Genomic DNA, 24089 nt, shown 5'->3' with positions numbered 1-24089 from the left:
TTAGCTACCGCAAGAACATGAGATATGTGTCTTTCAGTGTCTGGCTTATTTTACGTAACACAATGTCTTCCACTTCCATCCATGTTGTTGCAAATGACAGAATTTCATTATTTTTTATGGCTAAATAATATTCCATTGTATGTACATACCACATTTTTTAAAATCAATTCACCCACTAATGAATACTTGGATTGATTCTATATCATAGCTATTATAAATTGTGCTGTAGTAAACATGAGATATCTCTTCAATGTACTGATTTCATTGATTGATTGATTGGATATACACCCTATGGTAGGATTGCTGGAAAATACAGTAGTTCTTTTTTTTTTTTTTTTTTTATAGAAGTTTCACTGTCACCCAGGCTGAAGTAAGGTGGTGCAATCTTGGCTTACTGCAACTTCTGCTTCCTGGGTTCTAATGATACTCCTGTCTCAGCCTCCCAAATGTCTGAGACCACAGGCTCCTGCCACTACTCCCGGCTAAATTTTGTAGTTTTAGTAGAGATGGGGTTTCACCATATTGGCCAGGAGGGTCTCGAACTGCTGACCTTGTGATCTGCCTGACTTGGCCTCCCAAAGTGCTGGGAATACAGGAGTGAGCCACTGTGCCCAGCCAGTAATTCTATTTTTAGTTTTTGAGGAACTTGCATGCTATCTTCCTCAGTCTCTGCACTAATTTACTTTCCCATGAGCAGGATACAAATATTCACCTTTCTGGTCATCTTCACTAGTATCTTTAATTTTTTTAATCTTTTTGATAATAGACATTTTAACTGGTGTAAAATGATCCTTCACTAAGAGTGTAAAAGTGTTCCTATTTCTCCACATCCTCTCCAGCATCTATTGTCTCCAGATTTTGTAATGATCGCCATTCTAACTGGCATGACATGGTGTCTCAATGTGGTTTTGATATGCATTTCTCTAATGACCAGCGATCATGAGTATTTTTTCGTATGTTTATTGGCCTCATATATGTCTTCTTTTGAAAAGTGTCTGTTCATCTCCTTCACCCACCATTGAATGGGGTTGTTTTTTTCTTGTAAATCTGTTTTAGTTCATTGTAGATTCTGGATATTAGCCTGTTGTCAGATGCGTAGCTTGAAAAAAGTTTTCCCCATTCTGTTGGTCGCTGGTTCACTGTAATGATTGTTTCTTTTCGTGTGCAGAAGCTCTGGAGTTTAATTAGATCCCATTTGTCTATTTGGCTTTTGTTGCTGCTGCTTTTGGTGTTTTAGTCATGAAGTCCTTTCCTATGCCTATGTCCTGAATGGTTTTGCCTAGGTTTTCTTCCAGGATTTTTATGGTGTTAGGTCTTATGTTTAAGTCTTTAATCCACTAGAGTTAATTTTAGTGTAAGGTGTTGGGAAGGCATCCAGTTTCAGCTTTCTGCACATGGGTAGTCAATTTTCCCAACACCATTTATTAACTAGGGTATCCTTTCCCCATTGCTTTTGTCTAGTTTGTCAAAGATCAGATGGTTGTCCATGTGTGGCATTGCCTCCAAGGCGTCTGTTCTGTTCCATTTTTCTATATCTCGTGTTTTGGTACCAGAACCATGATGTTTTGATTATTGTAGCCTTGTAGTATAGTTTGAAGTCAGGTAGCATGATGCCTCCCGCTTTGTTCTTTTTGCTTAGAATTGACTTGGCTATGCAGGCTCTCTTTTGGTTCCATATGAAGTTTAAGGTGATTTTTTCCAGTTCTGTGAAGAGGGTCATAGGTAGCTTGATGGGGATAGGGTTGAATCTGTAAATTACTTTGGGCAGTATGGCCATTTTCATGATATTGATTCTTCCTAACCATGAGCATGGAATGTTTTTCCATCCGTTTGTGTCCTCTCTTATTTCCTTGAGCAGTGATTTGTAGTACTCCTTGAAGGGGTCCTTTACATCCTCTGTTAGTTGTATTCCTAGTTATTTTATACTCTTTGTAGCAATTGTGAATGGCAGTTCGTTCTTGATTTGGCTCTCTGTAAGTCTGTTATTGGTGTATAGGAATGCTTGTGATTTCTGTACATTGATTTTATATCCTGAAACTTTGCTGAAGTTGCTTATCAGTTTCAGGAGACTTTGGACTGAGATTATAGGGTCTTCTAAATATACACTCATGTCATCTGCAAAGAGAGAATATTTGAGTTCCTCTTTTCCTAATTGAATACATCTTATTTCTTTTTCTTGCACGATTGCTCTGACTAGAACTTCCAATACTTTATTGAATAGGAGTGGTGACAGAGAGCATCCTTGTCTGATGCCAGATTGCAAAGGAAATGCTTCCAGTTTTTGCCTATTTAGTATGATATTGGCTGTGGGTTTGTCATAAAGAGCTTTTATTATTTTGAGATACATTCTGTCAATACCTATTGAGAATTTTTGAGAGTTTTTGCATAAAGCATTGTTGAATTTTGTCGAAGGCCTTCTTTGCATCTATTAAGATAATCATGTGGTTTATGCCTTTGGTTCTGTTTATGTGGTGAATTATTTTTATAGTCTTGCGTATGTTGTACCAGCCTTGCATCCCTGGGATAGAGCGTACTTGATTGTGATGGATAAGCTTTTTGATGTGCTGTTGCAATCAGTTTGCCAGTATTTTATTGAAGATTTTCGTATCTATGTTCGTTATGAATATTGGCCTGAAGTTTTCTTTTCCTGTTGAGTGTCTGCCGGGTTTTGGTAACAGGATGATGTTGGTCTCATAAAATGATTTGGGATGGATTACCTCTTTTTGGATTGTTTGGAATACTTTCAGAAGGAGTGGTATGGGCTCCTCTGTGTATGTCTGGTAGAATTCACCTGTGAACTGATCTGGATCTGGCCTTTTTTTGGTTGTTAGGCTATTAATTGCTGCCTCAACTTCAGCCCTTGTTATTGGTCTATTCGGGGTTTTGACTTTTTCCTGGCTTAGGCTTGGGGCGGTGCAAGTGTCCAGGAATTTATCCATTTCTTCCAGGTGTACTGGTTTATGTGCATAGAGTTGTTGGTAGTAATCTCTGATGGTAGTTTGTATTTCTCTGGAATCTGTGGTGATATCCCCTTTATTGTTTTTTATTGCATCCATTTGATTCTTCTCTCTTTTCTTTTTTATTAATCTGGCTAGTTGTCTATTTTGCTGATCTTTTCAAAAAACCAGCTTCTGGATATATTGATTTTTTGAAGGATTTTTTGTGTCTCTATCTCCTTCATTTCTTCTCTGATCTTAGCTAGTTCTTGTCTTCTGCTAGCTTTTGAGGTTTTTTTTTTTTTTTTTTTTTTATCTTGCTCCTCTAGCCCTTTCAATTTTGATGACAGGGTGTCAATTTTAGATCTTTTCTTCCTTCTCATGTAGGCATTTATTGCTATAAATTTTCCTCTAGACACTTCCTTAAATGTGTTCCAGAGATTCTGGTACATTGCATCTTCATTCTCATTGGTTTCGAAGAACATCTTTATTTCTGCCTTCATTTCTTTATTTATCCAGAGGTCATTCAGGAGCAGGTTGTTCAGTTTCCATGAAGTTTTGTAGTTCTGAGTTAATTTCTTAACGCTGAGTTCTAATTTGATTGCACTGTGGTCTGAGACTATTATGATTTCTGTCTTTTGCATTTGCTGAGGAATAATTTACTTCCAATTATGTGGTCAATTTTAGAGTAGGTGTGATGTGGTGCTGAGAAAAATGTATATATTGTGGATTTGTGGTGGAGAGTTCTGTAAATGTCTATTAGGTTTACTTGGTCCAGATCTGAGTTAAAATCCTGGATATCCTTGTTAATTTTCTGTCTCATCGATCTGTCTAATACTGACAGTGGAGTGTTAAAGTCTCCCACTATTATTTTGTAGGAGCCCTACTCTCTTGTAAGTCTTTAAGAACTTGCTATATGTATCTGGGTGCTCCTGTATTGGGTGCATATATATTTAGGATCATTATCTCTTCTTGTTGCATTGATCCTTTTACCATTATGTAATGCCCTTCTTTGTCTTTTTTTATCTTTGTTGGTTTCAAGTCTATTTTATCAGAGACTAGGATTGCAACTCCTGCTTTTTTTGCTCTCCATTTGCTTGGTAAATCTTCCTCCATTCCTTTATTTTGAGCCTATGTGTGTCCTTGCATGTGAGATGGGTTTCCTGGATAGAGCACACTGATGGGTTTTGAAAAAAAAAAAAAAAAAAAAAAAAAAAAAGGTCCGTCTGTGTCTTTTGATTGGGGTATTTAGCCAATTTGCATTTGAGGTTAATATTTTTATGTGTGAATTGATTCTGCAATTTTGATGCTGGCTGGTTGTTTTGCCCATTAATTGATGCAGTTTCTTCACTGTGTTGATGCTCTTTACCATTTGGTAAGTTTTGGAGTGACTGGTACTGGTTGTTCCTTTCTATGTTTAGTGCTTCTTTTGGAGCTCTTGTAAGGCAGGTCTGGTGGTGATGAAATCTCTGAGCAATTGCTTGTTCATAAAGGATTTTATTTCTCCTTCGCTTATGAAGCTTAATTTGTTGGGAAATGAAATTCTGGGTTGAAAGTTCTTCTTTAAGGATGTTGAATATTGGCCCCCACTCTCTTCTGGCTTGTAGGGTTTCTGCCAAGAGACCTGCTGTCAGTCTGATGGGCTTCCCTTTGTGGATACCCGACCTTTCTCTCTGGCTGCCCTTAGCATTTTTTCCTTCATTTCAACCCTGGTGAACCTGACGACTATGTGCCTTGGGGTTGCTCTTCTTGAAGAATATCTTTGTGGTGTTCTCTATATTTCCTGGACTTGAATATTGGCCTGTCTTGCTAGATTGGGGAAGTTCTCCTGGATAATATCCTGAAGAGTGTTTTCCAGCTTGGATTCATTCTCTCCATCACATTCAGGTACACCTATCAAACGTAGGCTAGGTCTTTTCATATAATCCCATATATCTTGGAGGTTTTGTTCATTTCTTTTCACTCTTTTTTCTCTAATTTGCCTTCTCATTTTATTTCACTGAGTTGATCTTCGATCTCTGATATCCTTTCTTCTGCTTGGTCAATTCACCTATTGAAACTTGTGTATGCTTCGCAAAGTTCTCATGTTGTGTTTTTCAGCTCCATCAAGTCATTTATATTCTTCTCTAAGCTGTTTATTCTCATCAGCATTTCATCAAACCTTTGTTCAAGGTTTTGAGTTTCTTTGCATTTGGTTAGAACATGTTCTTTTAGCTCAGAAAAGTTTGCTATTACCCACTTTCTGAAGCCTGTTTCTGTCAATTCATCAGACTCATTCTCCATCCAGCCTGATTCCCTTGCTGGTGAGGAGTTGTGATCCCTTGCAGGAGGAGAGGCAGTCTGGTTTTGGGTGTTTTCATCCTTTTCGTGCTGGTTACTTCCCATATTTGTGGATTTGTCTACCTGTGGTCATTTTAGTTGGTGACTTTCAAATGGGGTCTTTGGGTGGAGCCCTTTTTGTTGATGATGAAGTTACTTCTTTCTGTTTTTTACTTTTCCTTCTAACAGGCCCCTCTGCTGCAGGATTGCTGGAGGTCCACTCCAGACCCTGCTTGCCTGGGGATCACCTGTGACAGCTGTAGAACAAAAAGGGTTTCTGCCAATTTCTTCTTCTGTTATCCTTGTCACAGAATGATACCTGACAGATGTCAGCCTAAGCTCTCCTCTATGAGTGTCTCTTTGATTTACAGGGGTTGGGGAGCTGCTTGAGGAGACAGTCTGTCCTTATAGGATCTCAAATGCTGAGCTGTGAGCTCTGTTGTTCCATTCAGAGGTGCTGGGCAGGTACATTTAAGTCTGCTGCAGCAGCACTCATAACCAATTTTTTTCTCCCAGCTGCTCTGTCCTGGCAAGGTGGCACTTTATTTGTAAGTTCCTGATGTGCTGCTTCCTTTTTTCAGAGATGCCCTGCCCAGCGAGGAGGTAGCCTAGTCACAGATTGCCAGCAGAGGCGTTGCTGAGCTGCTGTGGTCTCTGCCTTGCTGCTGTGTGAACTTCTTTGAGGTTTTGTTTATAGAGGTTTATAGTTAGAACCACCTCAGTAATGGCGGTCTGCCTCAGTAATGGTGGACTGCCTTGGTAATGGGGACTGCCTTGGTAGTGGTGGACTGCCTCAGGAATGGCGGACGCCCTACCTACCACAAAACTGGGCCATCTCAGGTCCAGCTGTGCTTGCTGTGAAGCTCTCAATCCAGAGCATTTCAGATTGCAGGTCTTTGTAGGGGTGGGACCTGCAGAGCCAGATCACCTGGCTCCCTGTTTCAGACCTCTTTTTTTAGTTGAATGGGCCATTCTGTCTCCCAGGCATTCCAAATGCCAGTTGAAATGGCTTCCCAGATTTGTGTGAGTTTTTGTGCAGAGACCCGCTGTGTTAGCTGAAACAGCCATGCTGGAAACTTGTGGCTCTTTTCCACCCAGGAATCTCCTGTTCTGTGGGCAGTAAAAACTCATTTGGAAATGCGATGATCACTCACCCTATGTATTCTCGCTGGGAACTGCACTCCAGAGATGTTCCTATTCAGCCATCTTGGATTGGGTTTTTTGGATCAGGTTTTTTTTTTGTGTGGAGTCTTTAGGTTTTTCTAAATATAAAAACATGTTGTCTGCAAAAAATAATGATTTGACTTTTTCCTTTCCAGTGGTCATGCCTATTATTTCTTTCTCTTGCCTAATTGATCTGGCTAGGATTTCCAATACTATGTTGTTCAGGAGTGGTGAAAGTGGGCATTGTGTCCTATTCCAGATATTAGAATACAGGCTTTCAATTCTTTTCTCAGTCAGTATCATATTAGCTTTGAGTTTGTTATATATGGCCCTTATCATTTTGAGCTTTGTTTCTTCTCTATCCAACTCATTGAGAATTTTTATGATACAGGAATATTGAGCTTAAATGAACGATTTTTTATACATCTACTAAAATGATCATATGACTTGTTATTGATTTTATTGACATGATGCATCATGTTTATTGATTCATACATGTTGAAACAACCTTGTGTCTCTGGGATGAGCCTTTATTGTTCATGGTGAATGACCTTTTAATTGTGTTTTTAAATTTGGTTTGCAAGTTTTTCATTGAGGACAACCAGGTTACTTAGTAGGGCCTTAAAAATGCATGGAATATAGGTCAGCAATATGGATACTTAGGCATTGTTACCGATAGCTAGATTTTTAAAAATACTATTTCATGGTTAAAAACCATTATGTTTATAAACATATTCTCACAGAATTAGAACATTATATCAATGGACAAGAGGGAAGAATTAATCATAATTAAACAAAGCAGATTGTCTAAGCTTTAAGGTATTATGTTTCCAATTAAATTTGGGGAGTATATTTGTCCTGAAACTATATGCAGAAAATTTTTCTATTTTTCAAAATAAAATTTAATGTAATTTGTTGAAATTAGGCTGGATGCAGTGGCTCATGCCTGTAATCCTAGCACTTTGGGAGGCCGAAGAGGGTGGATCACCTGAGGTCAGGGGTTTGAGACCAGCCTGACCAACATGACAAAACCCCATTTCTACTAAAAATACAAAAAAATTAGCTGGGCATGGTGGCATGTGCTAATAATCCCAGCTACTTGGGAGGCTGAGGCAAGAGAATGACTTCAAATCAGGAGGCAGAGGTTGCAGTGAGCTGAGATCCTGCCACTGCACTCCAGCTTGGATGACAAAGTAAGACTGTCTCAATAAACAAACAAACAAATAAAGTGTTGAAATTAGTAGCCAAAGAAAGAAAGATATTAAGCCACTGGTAAATGAAGTCTTCAAGACCCTATTGAAGACTTACTATTATCTGATATTTAAAGTAAAATCCATGACATTCAGATAAAGCTAATCTACTATGTTATATGCATTTGATTTGAAATAGTAAATAATCAGAAAGTGTTCGACAAGTAGCAATTAGCAGGAAACTTTCATTTGAGGGAAAAATGAGAACAGATTTGTAGCTGTCAATAAATCTCTCAGTAAACTTTAATAATACTCTTTCTTCAGTTAGTCAGAATAAATTTTCAAGAACATTTCAAGCATCAACGAGCCTCTTTTATAAGTATTTTAAATTTGAAAATGTAGTATGGATCTGTTAGGAGTAGTAGAATTTTAAGATTTTCATACTTGATGTTATGTAAAACATCCAAGATGCTAATGTATGAGAGGTCTCCCCAAGAATTTTCTCCTACTGACAATTCAGAGGGCATGCTTCCTAAGAGGTCGGATATTTACTCCTTGCTTAACCCAACCTTGGAAAATCTCACTCTAAGATAGATGGGCAAGGCACAGAACCTTGCCATGATTTTGTCACTAGAAGAAAATACAGCTCTTCTGTTTTCAATATTTCTTACTAATTCTCTCCCTCAGAAGTGATACATTTTTAGAATATTTTTTAAATACAGCAGCAAAGTCTTTATTGGAAAATTGTAATTATTCCTTTTGCTCAACTACATAATAGATTGGAATTTAGAATATTCCAACATAGGCCATTATACTCCAATTCTTCAATCACCATGGGGTGTTAAAGAAAGGTGCTTTCTGAGACACATCAGTTTAATAAAAACACATTTAGAGAATTCAGGATCTTGAAACATATCCCTTAATATTTACCATGTGAACACATGCCTTCAAACTCTAAATATTCTGCCTGCTGTATGCAAATCAATTTTTCTTTCCAATTTGGTAGATATAGTATACCTTTTGTAGTTTATGAACATGCCTATCTTTTTCCAATCACTATATAAAGGTTTCATTCTCTTTGCTTTAAAAACCAATCACTTTACCCTTTCTCTCTAACTTCATCTAGCAAATTTCCTCTCTCTATGTATTTAGCTCACATATTTTCTTTTTTCAAATTTTATTTATTTATTTATTTTATAAAGATGCGGTTTCACCATGATGGCCAGGCTGGTCTTGAACTCCTGACCTCAGGTGATCCACCCACCTCGGCCTCCCAAAGTGCTAGTATTACAGACGTTAGCCACCGCACCCGGCCTAGCTCACATATTTTCTATTGTGAAATAGTCTCTTCCTTAGGGCAAGAGGAGTGAGAGTGTTAGTCAGTTTCATCTTCCTCAGTGTCAGTACTCTGCACATAAATCTATATGTGGTTACCGTTACTATATTATAATTGTTTATATTCATGCCTCTCTCCTACATTAGATTCAGAAAATTTCTGTTGTGGAGACTGAATGTTACATGTGTTCCTATACCCAAAATCGTGCACAATTCCAATCTTAGTATTGGTGTTTAATAGCTTAATATTGGCCTCATGAGTGGTCATGGCCACACACAACCCCTAGACTAATCTAGTTAAATTGCTTATCAATTAAAAAAAAAATCTCTTTCAAAGCATTCTAACATGTAGCCACCAAATTTTTGCCCAAAGGTATTCAGGTATGGTTGTGTTAGCACTTCTTGTGATGATTCTTACAATTGTTAGAATGTTGTCTTTATTTAGTGCCCAAGTGTGTATAACTTCAACAATGTCTGAATTCTCCATCCTGAAGAAACAAGTGTATAGACTGGTACTTTTTCATGCCAGTTTTACCTTACTCATCTTGTTTTCTTTTTTAGGTAAGATATGACTTATCTATTGCAAATATCCCAAACATGCAATAGTTGTAAAACACTTAACAATTCTAGGCAACTGTTTTTTTATGTGTTTTAATGTCTCTTTTAAAAGTATGACACAAGAACAGAAAACATTAGATATAAAGTGATCCGCCTAAAGCATACCAGTTACATAGCATGAATAATTTCAACTTAAGAATTCTGTAATAGAGCCAAATGATGAACTAATGTTACTTATTGCTTAAAATACTATTACATCTAAACTATGCCATCTGCGCCTGTGCTGATGCCCATTAAATTAAAATGTGAGTGCTTCTTTGGAGCCAAATCCTTCTGTAATCCACAAACCCTTCTCTAATCTCTGGCAACTATTGATCAATTTTCTCTTCCTATAGATTTCCTGTTTTAGAATGTCATGTAAATGGAAATGTACAAAATTTAGCCCTTTAAGTCTGGCTTTTTTTTTAGCATAATGCATTTGAAATTTATCCATCTTGTTTCCTATATCAGTAGTTTGTATCATTTTATTGTTGAGTTGCATTCTGTCATATAAATACACCACAGTTAGTTCACTAATTTACCAGCCAAAGGCCATTCAGATTATTTCCCATTTTTAGTGATTACGAATAAAACTGTTTTAAACATCCACTCCTGGATTTTTCTGTGAATGTAAGTTTCATTTCACATAGATAAATCCCTAGGAATGAGACTGGTGGGTTATGTAAGTGTGTATTTAACTTTACAAGAAACTGCCAAATTGTTTCCACCTGCCTTTTCATCAGCAATATCTGAGAATTCTAGTTTCTCAGTTTTAAGAATTCAAGTTGCTTTTATTATAGTTATTCTAATATGTATGTAGTGATATATCATTGATTTTTAACTTATATTTCCCTAATATTGTGTTATGAAGCATCTTTTCTAGTGCCTATTTGTCATTCATATGTTTTTGTCTATTCACATATTTTGCTCATTTTTTGGATTACCTGTTTGTTTTTTTTATTAAGGAGTTTTGATAATTCTTTATACATATGTACCTGTTTAAAATATGTGCTTTGCAAGTATTTTCTCACATTCTGTAGCTTGTATATTCAGTTTTCATAAATACAATTCAAAGAGAAGTTTTTAAGTTTTCACAAAGTCTATTTTATAAATTTATCATTTTTTTCTTTTATGGATTATGCTTTCACTATCAAATCTAAGAAATAATGTTTCCTTCATTTTTCTCTAGAGGTTATACAGTTTAAATATAGATTAGAAATTCATGGATAGAGGTCCATTATTTTTCTATCTAAAAATCCAACATCCAGGACCATCTGTTAAAAACTATTTTTGAACATTGAATTGACTTTGTCCTTTACCAAAAATCAATTGACCACAAATATTTGAGGCTTATTTCTGGATTTTTTATTCTGTTACCTTTAACTATTTATCCATTGTTTTGCCAGTATTACAATCTTGATTATTATAGCTTTAGAGTAAGTATTAATATATAATGATGTCTTTCCTCCATCTTTGTTCTTTTTCAAAATTGTTTTTGCTATTCTAGATCACTACTCATCAGATAAATGCAAATAAAATCCACAATGAGATACTATCTTACACCAGTCAGAATGTCTGTTATTAAAAAGTCAAAAATAATAGATGTTGGCAAGGTCATGGAGAAATGGAATGCTGATAGATTGTTGTGGGAGTGCAAATTAGTTCAGTCACTGCAGAAACCAGTTTGGAGACTTCACAAAGAACTAACAATAGAACTACCGTTTGAATCATTACTAGGTATATACCCAAATGAATATAAACCTGGAATCAACCTAGATTCCTATTTTCCTAATTGAATACCGTTTTTTTTTTTTTTCTTGAATTTGGGTTGGTTCCAAGTCTCTGTTATTGTAAACAGTGCTGCAATGAACATATGTGTGCATGTGTCTTTATAATAGATTGATTTATAATCCTTTGGGTATATATATATTTATAATCCTTTGGGTATTTATAATCCTTTGGGTAATGAGATTGCTGGATCAAATGGTATTTCTAGTTCTAGATCCTTGAGGAATCACCATACTGTTGTCCACAATGGTTGAACTACTTTACGCTCCCATCAACAGTATAAAAGTGTTATTATTTCTCCACATCCTCTCCAGCATCTGCTGTCTCCAGATTTTTTAGTGATCACCATTCTAACTGGCATGAGATGGTATCTCAAGGTGGTTTTGATTTGCACTTCTCTAATGACCAGTGATGTTGAGCATTTTTTCATATGTTTGTTGGCCACATTAATGTCTTCTTTTGAAAAGTGTCTGTTCATATCTTTTGTCCACTTTTTGATGGGGTTGTTTGTTTTTTTCCTGTATATTTGCTTTAGTTCTTTGTAGATTCTGGATATTAGCCCTTTGTCAGATGGGTAGATTGCAAAAATGTTTTACTATTCTGTTGGTTGCCAGTTCAATCTAATGATTCTTTTGCTGTGCAGAAGCTTTGGAATTTAATTAGATCCCATTTGTCGATTTTGGCTTTTGTTGCCAATGTTTTGGTGTTTTAGTCATGAAGTCCTTGCCTACGCCGATGTCCTCAATGGTTTTGCCGAGGTTTTCTTCTAGGGTTTTTATGCTGTTAGTTCTTATGTTTAAATCTTTAATACATCTAGAGTTAATTTTTGTATAAGGTGTAAGGAAGGGGTCCAGTTTCTGCTTTCTGCACATGGCTAGCCCGTTTTCCCAACACCATTTATTAAACAGGGAATCCTCTTCCCATTGCTTGTTTTTGTCTGGTTTGTCAAAGATCAGTTGGTTGTAGATATGTGGCATTGCTTCCAAGGCCTCTGTTCTGTTCCACTGGTCTATATCTCTGTTTTGGTACCAGTACCATGCTGTTTTGATTACTGTAGACTTGTAGTATAGTTTGAAGTCAGGTAGCATGATGCCTCCAGCTTTGTTCCTTTTTCTTAGGATTGTCTTGACTATGCAGACTCTCTTTTGGTTCCCTATGAAGTTTAAGGTGGTTTTTTCCAGTTCTGTGAAGAAGGTCAATGGTAGTTTGATCAGGATAGCACTGAATCTATAAATTACTTTGGGCAGTATGGCCATTTTCACAATATTGATTCTTCCTAACCATGAGCATGGAATTCTTTTTTCCATCTGTTTGTGTCCTCTCTTATTTCCTTGAGCAGTGGTTTGTAGTTCTCCTTGAAGAGGTCCTTCATGTACTTTGTTAGTTGTATTCCTAGGTATTTTATACTCTTTGTAGCAATTGTGAATGGCAGTTCATTCTTGATTTGGCTCTATGTCTGTTATTGGTTAGCAATGCCTGTGTTTTTGCACGTTTATTTTTTATCCTGAGACTTTGCTGAAGTTGCTTATAATCTTAAGGAGATTTTGGTATGAGATGATGGGGTCTTCTAAACATACAGTCATGTCTTCTGCAAATAGAAAATTTGACTTCGTCTTTTCCTAATTCAATACTGTTTATTTCTTTTTCTTGCCTGAATGTTCTGGCTAGAACTTCCAATACTATGTTGAATAGGAATGGTGAGAGAGGGCACCCTTGTCTAGTGCCAGTGTTCAAAGGGAATGCTTCCAATTTTTGCCCATTCAATATGATATTGGCTGTGGGTTTGTCGTAAATAGCTTTTATTATTTTGAGATATGTTCTGCCTACACCTAGTTTATTTAGAATTTTTGTCATAAGTGCTGTTCAATTTTGAAGGCCTTCTCTACATCTATTGAGACAATCATGTGGCTTTTGACTTTGGTTCTGTTCATGTGATGGATTACGTTTATAGGTTTGTGTATGCTGAACCAGCCTTGCATCCCTGAGGTGAATCCAACTTGATCATGATGGATAAGCTTTTTGATGTGCTGTTGCATTCGGTGTGCCAGTATTTCATTGAAGATTTTGCATCAATGTTCATCATGGATATTGGCTTGAAATTTTCTTTTTTAGTTGTATCTCTGCTGGGCTTTGGTATCAGGATGATGTTGGTCTCATAAAATGAGTTAGGGAGGATTCCCTCTTTTTGTATTTTTGGAATAATTTCAGAAGGAATGGTACCAGTTCCTCTTTTGTACATCTAGGAGAATTCTGCTGTGAACTCATTTGGACCTGGATTTATTTTTGGTTGGTAGGCTATTAATTTCTGCCTCTACTTCAGACCTTGTTATTGGTCTATTTGGGGTTTCATCTTCTTCCTGGTTTAGTCTTGGGAGGGTGTAAGTATCCAGGAATTTCTCTATTTCTTCTAGACTTACTGGTTTATATGCATAGAGTTGTTTGTAGTAAACTCTGATAGTAGTTTGTATTTCTGTGGAATCTGGTGATATCCCCTTTATAATTTTTTATTGCATCTATTTGATTCTTCACTTTTTTCTTTTATATTAGTCTGGCTATTGGTCTATATATTTTGTTGATCTTTTCAAAAAACCAGCTCCTGGATTTATTGATTTTTTGAAGGGTTTTTTTTTTTTTTTCTCTGTCTCTGTCTCCTTCAGTTCTGTTCTGATCTTAGTTATTTCTTGTCTTCTGCTAGCTTTTGAATTTGTTTGATCTTGCTCCTCTAGCTCTTTTAATTTTGATAATAGGATGTCAATTTTAGATTTTTTTCTCACTTCTCATATGGGCATTTAGTGCTATAAATTTCCCCGTAGACACTGCTTTAAATATGTCCCAGAAATTCTGGTACACTGCGTCTTTGTTCTAATTGGTTTCAAATAACATCTTTATTTCTGCCTTCATTTCGTTATTTATACAGAGATCATTCAGAAGCAGATTGTTCAGTTTCCATGTAGTTGTGTGGTTTGAGTAAGTTTCTTAATCCTGAGTTGTAATTTGATTGCTCTGTGGTCTGAGAGACTGTTTGTTATGATTTCCATTCTTTGGCATTTGCTGAGGAGTGATTTACTTCCAATTATGTGGTCAATTTTAGAGTAAGTGTGATGTGGTGCAGAGAAGAATGTACATTATGTGGATTTGGGGTGGAGAGTTCTGTAGATTCTATTAGGTCCACGCGGTTCACATCTGAGTTCAAGTCCTGGATATCCTTGTTCATTTTCTGTTTCATTGATCTGTCCAATATTGATAGTGGAGTGTTAAAGTCTCCCACTATTACTGTGTGGAAGATTAAGCCTCTTTGTAAGTTGTTAAGAACTTGCTTTATGTATCTGGGTGCTTCAGTATTGGGTACATATATATTTAAGATAGCCCTTCTTGTTGCATTGATCATTTTATCATTATGTAATGCCCTTGTCTCTTTTGATATTTGTTGGTTTAAAGTCTGTTTTATCAGAGTCTACGACTGCAACCCTGCTTTTCTTTTTGCTCTCCATTTGCTTGGTAAATCTTCCTCCATCCCTTTATATTGACTCTATGTGTGTCTCTGCATGTGAGATGGGTCTGCTGAATACAGCACACCAATGGGTCTTGACTTTTTATCCAATTTGGCAGTCTGTGCCTTTGATTTTGATACTAGTTGTTTTCGGCCATTAGTTGACACAGAACATTAGCCTGCCTTGCTAGGTTGGGGAAGTTCTCCTGGATAATATCCTGAAATCCTGAATATGCATTCCCAGCTTGGATTTATTCTCCCCATCATATTCAGGTACACCAATCAAACATAGATTAGGTCTGTTCACATAATCCCAGATTTCCTGGAGGCCTGTTCACTTCTTTTCAGTGTTTTTTCTCTTTTCTTGCCTTCTCCTTTGATTTCATTGATTTGATCTTCTATCTCTGATGTCCTTTCTTCTGCTTGATCAATTCAGCTATTGAAACTTGTGTATGCTTTGCAAAGTTCTTGTGCTGTGTTTTTCAGCTCCATCAAGTAATTTATCTTCTTCTCTAAGCTGGTTATGGTAGTCAGCATTTCTTCTAACCTTTTTTCAAGGTTCTTAGTTTCTTTGCATTGGGTTAGAACATGTTCCTTTAGCTCAGAGAAGTTTGTTATTACCCACCCTCTGAAGCCTGCTCCTGTCAATTCGTCAAACTCTTTCTCCATACAGTTTTGTTCCTTTGCTGTTGAGGACTTGTAATCCCTTGGAGGAGGAGAGGAATTTTCATTTTTGGTGATTTCATCTTTTTTGCGCTAGTTTCTTCCCATCTTCATGGATTTATCTACCTGTGGTCTTTGAAGTTGGTGACTTTTGGATAGGGTCTCTGAGCGCACATGCTTTCTGTTCACGTTGAAGCTATTTCTTTCTGTTTCTAAGTTTTCCTTCTAACAGTCAGGCCTCTCTGCTGCAGGACTGCTGGAGATCCACTCCATACCCTGCTTGCCGGGAATGACCTGTGGGGACTGCAGAACAGTAACAGTTGCTGCCTGTTCCTGCTTCTGGTATCTTCATCCCAGTAGGGTAACCTCCAGATGTCAGCCAGAGCTCCTGTTTATGACGTGCCTCTTTCTTTGGGTATACAGGGGTCAGGGAGCCACTCAAAGAGGCAGTCTGTCCCTTATCAGAGCTCAAGTGCTGTGCTGGGAGTTCCATTGTTCCATTCAGAGCTGCTGGGCAGGGACGTTTAAGTCTGCTTCAGTGGAACTCACAACCACCTCTTTTTCCAGGTGCTCTGTCCCGGGAAGGTAGCTGTTTATTTATAAGTACTTGATGTGCTGCTGCCTTTTTTCTGAGATTCCCTGCCTGGCAAGGAGGAAGTCTACTCACAGTCTTCCAGCAGAGGCTTTGCTGAGCTGCCACAGGTTTTGTCCAGCTGCTGTGCAAACGTCCTTGCAGTTTTGTTTACACAGGTAAAGTTAGGACTACCTCTGTAATGGCAGACTGTCTCGGTAATCAGCCTTTATCTGTTTTAATGCTGTAGGACATGTATAACTTTTATTTTATCTACTAAGAAACTCAGTCCTATTTTCCTGAAGTGGAATATTTTAACCTTCTCCAAAGTTTGCAAAGCTTAATAAAACGAGAAAAGTGAATAATTGTTTTATGTGATAATAACTGATTGGTAATAATAACTGTTATTAATATTAATTATTATATTGTCATTTGCATATATCATTATTTTTAAGTGATTCACTACATAAATGATCAGCAAGTGTTTGGTGCTTGACAAAGGAATGAATGAAATGATGGACAACAGTTCAGAACAGCCCTGCAAATCTCAATTTCACAGATGGTTAAATATCCATGTAAATATCCTTATAAAGAAAATAAGAACATATGCATGTGTCTTACATGGCTTTCAGTTTAATTACTTTATGGTTGTATTTTATAAGGTGCTCAGTATCTACTGAAAGTTCGTGGATTACTCAAGACTGACATCATTGTCTCCTGATTCTCAATTCCAGATTTTATTTTGCTTTGCTCTATTTAACCTCTGTAGGCAACATTTTCACTAGGGAAGCTGATTCTGGGAATGCAAAGAAAACTTTCATATTTCATTGGTCCCCTAACTTAATAAATATTTATTGATTATTTTCTATATGAAAATTACTATACTCAGCCCATGGAGAATACAAAATTAAGTAGATATACATCCCTACTTAATATGCATGTATTTATGAAAATAGAAAAATAACATTGCAGCCATCAAGGTTTACATAAAATTTCTTAAGAAGACTACGTTGCAGAGATAGCCTCTAACAGTGCAGGTGGGGGGTGGCAGGGCAAAGAGGGCTGAAAAGGGCATAGAGAATCCTTAGTCAGTTTGCTTGATGATTATAAATATATATGTGCACATATATAACTTGGTGCTCTGGATATTCTGTTCAAACACAGACTGACTCTGTTTGGATATCCTTTGATGGTAGGCTGTTTTTAGAGAAGTGCCTAATGTATTACATGTGCCCTTCAAACTTGTTTATTCCTTCTATCCACTTCCTGTGATGCAAGTATCACAGGATGAAAGAATAAACAAGTTTGATGGGCATAGGTAGTACATTTCATACTTATTCACAAAGGCTTGGCAGAGACATTGGAAAATGTAGCAAAAAGTTCTTAAAATAAAAACACGACAATTTACATTTGAAATTAATAAACATCAACTATACCAACACTGTTCATTCATGTTCAATGTAGGGAGATTTGACCACTTATCTTAACCTTTTGTACAAAGAAGAAACAACTGGAACATTACCCAAAAAATGTTTATGTTTAAAGTATCATTAAAATTAATTCTGTAGAGAAAATAGTCTGTCAGTGCACTGGCAAGGGCAAGGCCTCTATAAATGTGAATTTTCAACACCCTGCCTTCAGCATACATCACTAAGTGTGACATTTGAAATAAACTTGGTAAGAGAAATTAATAACAAGGTATTCAAAGAGGCTTTGTACCATGAATCTAAAAAGCTTTCAAGAACACTGCACAATTACAGCCTTTTTATAATTTATATTATCAAATACACTTTAAACTATTCTAAGATATTATTAACACATTAGTTATTGCTCCAAGCTTGTAAAGGATTGCACAAGAGACCTGTTGTATAGCTATTTATTCTTCTACTTTGTCATCCATAAACAAATTGAAAGCCAAATGCTTTCAAACATTATCAAATACCCATTCATTTATTCCTCTCAAAAATGAAGCATAATAAAGAAGTGTAATGACAAAATTTTTAAATGGAGCCTAGTGTAGTTTGTAATGTGCAAAAGCATCCTTAATTAAAACATGTATTTTAAAATAAACTCTACTTTTGAATAATTTTAGATTTACAGAAAACTTGCAAATAAAATGCAGAGAAATCCTGCATACCCTCCAGCAAGTTTCTCTTCATGTTAGCATCTTACATAACCATGTTAGATTTATCCAAAGTAAGAAATTAATATTGGCACATTGCTATTGACTAAACTAAAGACACTTTATGTATTTCAGCATTTTCCCACTAACATCTTTTCTCTGTTCCAAGATCCATCTGGGGGACCACACTGCCCTTCCTTTAATGTTTCCTTAGTTTCATTAGTGACAATTCCTCAGATTTAATTTTTGTGTTTTTGTTTTTCTTGCCCTTAACAGTTTTGAAGGCTCAAGCAGGCTTCTTTGTTTTCTTGAGCTTAGCAGTTTGAAGAGTCAACTTTGTAGAATGTGCCTCGATTTGAGATTGTCTGGTGTCTTTCTTGTGAATGGACTGAGCTGATGATATTTTGAGTAAGAATGCCACAGAGGCAGTGTTCTTCTTTTTACACTGTATTTTGGGATATATGATATCACTGATGATGCTACACTGGTCACTTGGTTACATTTGTTCAATTCTCTTAGCAAATTTCTGAGAATATGGTAAAAAATATTTAAAAATAGAAGTTATCACATACATTTTTCAATCATAAATTACCTAAAAGGTAATCCAAAGTATGAGTTTTCATATAGAATGGACTAATAAGAATTCATTAGTTAAATGATTTGATATTTTACCTCATTTTATTTTGTGTGTGTGTGAAAACATTGCCTATTTAAACTAAAACTGTGATTTAAATAATTTTTATACGATTGGGTAAAATTAATAATCTGAAATATTTTTAACTAATTCTAATATCATATGGAAGAGATACTGTGAGCTAACTGGTCTCAATCATAACACATGTAACTAATGATGGGCCTCTTATTTCAATATATTGATAGGTAACAATTGTTCATAAACCTTGAATTGCAAATATTCGAATATACAATACTATTCTTTAATCATGTACTACAACACAAATAAATGAGAAGACTTCCAGAAGCTTTATAATAATTGGTCTCTTTGATAATTACTAAGATTCTAGAAATATTACTATAATGCCTTCTAGTGCTTCATTAAATGAATTATTTGTGTGCTGGATGGAAGTAAGAGAATTGGTCAACACATTCTGCTTTGTTCAGGTCACATCTAAAATATCATGTGTTGGCTTTAGATCATTATGAGAGGAAAAGATGAAGTGATTTTCAAACCTGTTTAATTTACGCTCACCTTCTCCTAAAAACACTCCCACTTTTAAACCACAGGTGAAGATCTGCTGTCAAGTTCATGCAATGTGACCTCAACTAATTGCTTGAGTCAGTAGGCATCAATCCACAGTCTAGGCTAAGATAATTTAGATGCTCACTTCATCTCTACCCCCAACATAGAATAATTACCACACATAGACTAGCCTATTTATTGGTCAGTTCAACAAGGAAGTGATGTAAAGTGGAATCTGAGTTAATTACAGTGGTCCACGAGTAAGATGACCAGAGAAACCAGCTCATCAAAGAGAAAGGAGGCCTATTCCAATTCACTGCAAGAATCAGAAGTAAGAAAAATATCAGAAGTGAAAAAAAAGACACACTGAGGGCATAGATGTTTCTGTTCCTGATGACTTTTACTTCCTCTCAAAAATCTGTGGAGGAGCTTGTCTGCCCTTCCCTAGGAGTCTTTAATATATACCTGAAATTTTTCTAAAAATCTAATGTTTTTGTTTAAATTACTTAGGTTTTATTCTATTATTCATTGCAAAAAATGCTGTCTACACAGAGAAAAAAATGGGCCAATTTATATAAATGTATATAAATCAGAGCTAAGAAGAAGGAAGAGATTGTGATAAATGTACTCTAATGATTAAAATAGGGGAGGGAGGGTGGGGGGTGGGAAGCTGGGGAGAGATAGCAAGGGGAGAAATGCCAGATGTAGGCGATGGGGAGGAAGGCAGCAAATCACACTGCCACGTGTGTTCCTATGCAACAATTTTGCATGTTCTTCACATGTACCCCAAAATGTAAAATGCAATAAAATAAATAAATGGGAAAAAAAAAATTCCAAGAGAACAAAAAAAAAAAAAAAAAAAAAAAAAAAAAAGGCTTTTGTATGTTGTTTCAGACATGGGAAAAAACTGAAACAAGGGATGGAAGACCCAGTTAGATAAATTTAATCTTAACATAATATAAAAATATGCAAATAATTTTCAAAAAATACAGTAATTTAAAAATTCAAAGGAATTCCTTATAATCTCCAGATTCATCCCTCACTAGGAGTTGTCCCAAAAAGACTGCATGCACCCACCCAAGAGCATTTTACATTGAGTAAGAAGCTTGCCTAAATGCCCTCTAAGTATGCTGTAATTGTAAGTGATAATAAAATGATTAATCTGTTTTGGCAGACATTTCTGAAGTATGTTTAATGATGTTGTAGAGGAAACACCATGGCACTGTAAAACTGAGAGCCTATTTTACAAAAAAAAAAAAAGATTATTTCTTCTGAAAGCATACCTTCCATTATGACTGCACAGTGAAAACATATTAATTAGAGCAAAGATTGCTCATACTAAAACACTGAGGCCAAAGAGTCAGAGCTGCAACATGGTAGAGTCATTTCTGGTGTCAACAAGTAAATCTTTTGTTCTACAAACCTTTCCTTAAGCAACCTAAGAATTGTCTGATATAGCAATAAAAACTGTGAAGAATAAAATATTTATAGATCAAGATCATTGTTAAACCTCTTACTGCCCCCCGCTCCCCCCCTCCCCCCAGAATCCAGAGACTCTTCGCTTAGCCATTTTGATTGAGAATTATCATTAATGTTTTGGTGTAAAATACCTGGATGCCGATGTTAGAGTCCATTAGGTATTCTTCATAGCTTGATCTACTTAGTCTGTGTTATACAATCTATATAGCCTTTTCTTGCATAAAATGGGTTTTATACATCTAATTAAGTCTTCACAGAATTCTAAATCAATGAGCCATTGTAAATTTTGTTTCAACTATTATGTAAGTTATCTGGACCTTACCTATCTGCTAAATTCAATATGTGGTTTCCAAGGGTGGCCTAATCATGTCAGCATTCCTGTGGGCCTTTGGTTCTGTCTGGTAAATCAAAAGACAACTCTTTAAAAAAATGTATGTGTTAAGCCAAATTCATTTTTTTTTTTTTTTTTTTTTTTTTGAGACGGAGTTTCACTCATGTTACCCAGGCTGGAGTGCAATGGCGCGATCTCGGCTCACCGCAACCTCCGCCTCCTAGGTTCAGGCAATTCTCCTGCCTCAGCCTCCTGAGTAGCTGGGATTACAGGCACGCACCACCATGCCCAACTGATTTTTTGTATTTTTAGTAAAGATGGGGTTTCACCATGTTGACCAGGATGGTCTCGATCTCTTGACCTCGTGATCCACCCGCCTCAGCCTCCCAAAGTGCTGGGATTACAGGCTTGAGCCACCGCGCCCGGCCAGGCCAAATTTTTAAACTAATGAACTATAAGGGAGAGGTTAACACGAGAGATGGCACTTCCAAGGCTATTTCACTTAGACATGCTGATTTCTTCCTCAGGCAACTCTTCTTTTGAGAACTGGTTCTTGAATGAAATTCTATTGCAGCAGCCTCATTTTTTGTTTGTTTGTTTGTTTGTTTAGTTTAATTTCTTCCTGATAATATTAACTCCACTTTCTCCAACTTCCTGATTAAACATGTTACACATCTCATGGACACTTGGCTTCACTAAATTATAACAGAGGAGTTTTATTCAATTTTCTGGAAAAAAAAATAAGTTTGGTACTGTAAAAGAGTTAGAGTGTCAGTGGCTCCCTAAATCACTGATTGAAAAAGTCAGAGAATAAGACACCATTTTTGAGAGTGTGATGCATAGGTATATCAGATTACTTTTAAACTGGTCCAAGAACTCCCACTGATCCTGGTGAGGTTCCTAACTTACAGCCTTAACTTTTCACCTTTTCACTACTGAAAGTCTCTGTGAACTCCAAAATACCTCAGCTAATTGCTTTTCTTTCTAACCCAAATTGTATTGCTTTAGGCATTCTGTGAGAACCCTGAATAAGAAAAAGGAAGTATCACAAGAAACAAGTACTTATTTATTTCCCAACTTGCTCTAAGCTATAGTTCAGGCACAAAGTTTTAGAAGGGACTTTGCAAGGTGCATTCAGACTTCAGCTCTCAAAATCGAATAGTGATGGAATTCATACTTACTAACTTTAAATTGATATTTATGCTTTATGTCATCAGTTTTTAAATATTTATAATTATCTCTTTTTAATATAAGGCCACACTGACAATTTAGCATGTCATTCTTTTTCAGGCTTACTTTTTTTTTTTTTTTATTTTATTTATTTATTTTTGAGACGGAGTTTCACTCATGTTACCCAGGCTGGAGTGCAATGACACAATCTCGGCTCACCGCAACCTCCGCCTCCTGGGTTCAGGCAATTCTCCTGCCTCAGCCTCCTGAGTAGCTGGGATTACAGGCACGTGCCACCATGCCCAGCTAATGTTTTGTATTTTTAGTAGAGACGGGGTTTCACCATGTTGACCAGGATGGTCTCGATCTCTTGACCTCGTGATCCACCCGCCTCAGCCTCCCAAAGTGCTGGGATTACAGGCTTGAGCCACCGCGCCCGGCCTCAGGCTTACTTTTAAACACACATTTATTTACATAAAATTAGTTTGTTTCATAAGCATGATTTGATGTCCTATAATTTACATTTACATTTATATTTAACTTCTGTCAAAATTTCCATCTTCACTGTGACATTGCCCCATAAACTGCATATCTGGACCATAAACTGGAAATTGCCATGCCTGGAAATTGCCCCATAAACTGCATACCTCGACCATACCTCGGCTTTCCGTTGAAACTGCTCTCTGTAACCCTAATGTGACAGGCAAGCAGTCCAAATCAACGCCATCTTGGCCCCTGCGACTTGTAATAAGTAACTAAGGTCTGTAACTTCCACTTTACCCAGACAATGTGTAAACTAACCCTTATCTTAACTTCTGTGAACCACTTAAGTAACAATCAGAATGTCCAAAGTCCCTTGGCCCTCCGAATGCCCGAAGCCCCTCACCCTCACCCCCACTCAGGAGGTGGTTTATGGCATAAAAGGTCTTGACACCCTCCTTTCAGGGCCGCAGGTTAGAGATACGTGAGTCCCCTTTGGCTGATGGCAATGAAGACCCTGTAATTTGGCCTAGTCTTTGTCTCAGTGGTGATTTCATGCTCGCTCAGTTACAACATTCACAACATGTTGTATTATAGGACAATGTAAGTGAGAGAAATGAAGTCTGAATGTTTCTTTCATGAATAGAGTCTTTAGAGCAGGATACATTTTTCTTTATAAAAGGTTTTCTAAAAATCTGATTGAATTCCTATCACATGGTTGGCTTTTATTAAGAATCTTATTAATGGATATCAAATGAATCATATCTATTGCCAGTTTATTTTATACATGTAAATGAGCAGAAGCACCCATTTTTGTGGATTTTTGAATCCTCTTTCAACTCTCAACTCTTAATTGTTAGAACTGTGTCTTAAAATTTGCTTGCTCTTATATACCAGGAGTGAAAAAACATAGTAGCATTAACACCAGAATGGAAATTAGTCTTTCACCAGGAAAATGACAAAGCTGTATATTTGTTCTCAGGTGAAACAATGAAAAGAAAGTGGACAGAAGCCAAGAGGGACCGGGCAGGTGAAACAAGCATGCCATAGCCTGGACTCCAGCAGTTTCTATCCAGAAAGCTGCTGAGTCTCTAACTGTGAAAATAAAAGCTAAAATGTCATCATAGCCTGAAAGAGCAGCCTTTTGTCAGCACCCTGTTTTTAAAAGAACTGTGGTGGTTGCTGCTTGTGCAGACTTCTTACTTGTAACCAAAGATTGGTAAGTTCCATGAACATATCTGGTCCAATTTGAGTAA

At 36.6% G+C, this 24089-nt stretch overlaps 1 pseudogene across 1 annotated transcript in view; it reads left to right on the top strand.

Annotated features, from left to right (window-relative positions):
* LOC116549070 overlaps window positions 1-24089 on the top strand; it is a 70589-nt pseudogene that overhangs the window by 26024 nt on the left and 20476 nt on the right. The gene's annotated exons all lie outside the window — the stretch shown is intronic.

The sequence above is a fragment of the Sapajus apella genome, unplaced genomic scaffold (genome assembly GCF_009761245.1).
Source record: "Sapajus apella isolate SASKATOON/1434 unplaced genomic scaffold, GSC_monkey_1.0 scaffold1, whole genome shotgun sequence".
Lineage (NCBI taxonomy): Eukaryota > Metazoa > Chordata > Mammalia > Primates > Cebidae > Sapajus > Sapajus apella.
The sequence above is the reverse complement of the archived record's forward strand: the minus strand, read 5'-3'. Positions and strand labels throughout refer to the sequence as shown.